The 2,584-nt window shown below is 70.4% G+C and overlaps 1 protein-coding gene across 1 annotated transcript in view; it reads right to left on the bottom strand.

Annotated features, from left to right (window-relative positions):
• The window catches only part of MGAT5B (mannosyl (alpha-1,6-)-glycoprotein beta-1,6-N-acetyl-glucosaminyltransferase, isozyme B), a 44,569-nt gene that overhangs the window by 27,411 nt on the left and 14,574 nt on the right, over nucleotides 1-2,584 (bottom strand). The window lies entirely within an intron of this gene.

Genomic DNA, 2,584 nt, shown 5'->3' with positions numbered 1-2,584 from the left:
CCCGGCTGCTGACCTGTCCAGGGCAGACCCCCCACGACAGCCCGGCCCTGGGCCCCTGCCCCTGCCCCCCGCTTTCCGAGGACAGGGGTCCGAGGAGGGCCGGGCAAGGCGGGCAGACCCAGCGTGGGCGGAGACAGACAAGGCGTGGCCCGGGCAGGGGGTCATCAGCAGGCGCCTGCCGGCACATGCGTGGCACACGCATGACACACTGCACACGTGTGGCGCAGGCACACAGGCGCCCACCGCGCCCCCCCAGACGACGAAGGCAAAGTGGCGCGGCCTCGGGGCCACCCGCACACACCCGCGGCTCAGAACCACACAGACGTCTCCTCTCCCGGTCTGGGAGCCGGAAGTCGGCACCATCGGCAGAGGCCGCTCCCCGCAAGGCGAGGGTCTCCCCCACCCTGGGGGCCAGTGACCGCGGGCTCCTCCCGCGAGGACCCGTCCTGGGCTTTGGGCCGCCCCAATCTACCTCGACATCGCGTCCCGGCTTCTGTCGACCACGGTCCGGCTGCAGCTCAACTTCCCAGAGCCCGCGAGACACCCCCTCAGCCCACGAGACACCCCCTCAGCCCACGAGACACCCCATCAGCCCACGAGGCACCCCTCCAGCCTGCGAGACACCCCCTCAGCCTGCGAGACACCCTCAGCCCGCGAGACACCCTCAGCCCGAGAGTCACCCCTCAAACTCGCAAGACACCCCCTCAGCCCACAAGAAACCCCTCCAGCCCATGAGGCACCCCGCAAACCTGCGAGACACCCCTTCAGCCCGTGAGACACCCCTCCAGCCTGCGAAACATGCCCTCAGCCCGCAAGGCACCCTCAGCCCACGAGATACCCCTCCAGCCCACGAGGCACCCCCAAACCTGCGAGACACCCCCTCAGCCCGTGAGACACCCCTCCAGCCTGCGAGACATGCCCTCAGCCCGCGAGGCACCCCTCCAGCCTGCGAGACACCCCCTCAGCCTGCGAGACACCCTCAGCCCGAGAGTCACCCCTCAAACCCGCGAGACACCCCCTCAGCCCACAAGAAACCCCTCCAGCCCGCGAGACACCCTCAGCCCGCAAGAGCCTTTGAGCGGTTGCAGACAAGAATGGGAAGAGACTTAGAGAAGGAGGCTCCCGCTGGAAGGGCCCCAGGCGGGGGAAGCGGGGTGCTTCGCGCTGCTCTTCAGGCTGCCAAGGGAAGAGGAGCTGTCTGGTCCTCAGTCGGTCAGCACCAGCAGGGGGCTGAAGCGCTCCCGGGGCTGTGTGACCCTGGGTGAGTGGCTCAGCCTCTCTGTGCCGCAGCGCTCGCAGGGGCGCCGTGTGCCCACCTGGGGGCGCTCGCTGAGGCCGGGGTCCCAGCCAAGGGGTTGGGGGGCCAGGGTTCCCCCACGATCGGACCCGGAGGGCCTTCGCAGCCACTTCCCCCTCGTTGCCCTCCCCCCTGGAAAGCCAACACCCGGCTCTCCCTCGGGGGGCACACCCCGGCGTGAGGGCTGCACCCCTGAGCAGCCAGGACTGACGGGCCCTCAGGAGCCAATCTGCACCCTCCCGAGGATGCGGGTGAGGTGGGGGGGGGCAGGTGGACACCGAGGATGCGGGTGAGGTGGGGGGGGGCTGATGTGTCTGTGCTGCTCCCTAGTGAGTGGGTGCCGCCGGAGGGTGGCGGGCCTCTGACCGGAAGCGGGGGGCCGAGCTGCCGCCACAGGCGGGACCCTCGCAGCTGCGGGTCAGGGCGGCCCGGCAAGGCTGGCCGACCCTCTACCCGGAGCCCTCGGGCACAACCCACGGTGGGGGCAGCGGGGGCCTGCGGGCCTCTGAGTCTTCGGAAGGGCCCCCCGGCTGCAGCCTGCCTGCCGGGACAGCGGGGTCACTCCCCAGAGCCCCGCACCTCAGGCGCGGCTGCAAACGGGAGCCTGGACCTGGGAGGTGGCCTGGCACCGCCCGCGTGCAGGGCTCCTTCCCCGGCAGGGCGGGAGAGTGCCCCCAGCCCCCAGAGCCTCAGCACTTGGCCTTATTTGGAAATGGGGTCTCTGCCGTGTAACTAGTCCGCAAAGGTGGCCCACACCTAGCTGCTATGGCCAGATGGCGTCCTCAGAGAGGCCACATGGAGAACCCGGGCGAAGGAGCGTAGCCACAGAGGCAGCCGGGGGTGCCAGGGGTCCCCAGGCAGAACGGGACCCACAGATCCTCCCACAGCCTGGCTTGGTTTCGGACTTCCAGCCTCAGAACTGGGGGAGGTAAAGCACTCCCGAGGGGTTCACCTGCCTGGCTTTGGGCCCCCCGGGGCGCAGGGGTCAAAGCGCAGCTCTACGGAGTGTCCGCAGCCACGGCAGGGCGAGGCCTCCCCGGCCAGGGCGGGACCCAGGGCGCAGGGACCCCCCCGCTCCCCGCTGCCCGCTCAGCAGTGGGTTCCAGTCCATCCGCCTGTCCTGCTCCCCGCTCTGTCTCCGGGGAGTCCTCACCCCGCACCCCCGGCCTGCGCCCCAGCTCTTGTGTGCTGTCTGGTTTCTGGCCGCCGTTCCAGTGGCTGCGGGGCTTGTCACGCACTCAGCGGGGACGTGGGCTTTACCCATCAGAGGCAGAGTCTGGGCCCCGC

The sequence above is a fragment of the Condylura cristata genome, unplaced genomic scaffold, assembly GCF_000260355.1.
Source record: "Condylura cristata isolate star-nosed mole 26May11 unplaced genomic scaffold, ConCri1.0 scaffold00038, whole genome shotgun sequence".
In the NCBI taxonomy this organism is placed as follows: Eukaryota; Metazoa; Chordata; class Mammalia; order Eulipotyphla; family Talpidae; genus Condylura; species Condylura cristata.
The sequence above is the reverse complement of the archived record's forward strand: the minus strand, read 5'-3'. Positions and strand labels throughout refer to the sequence as shown.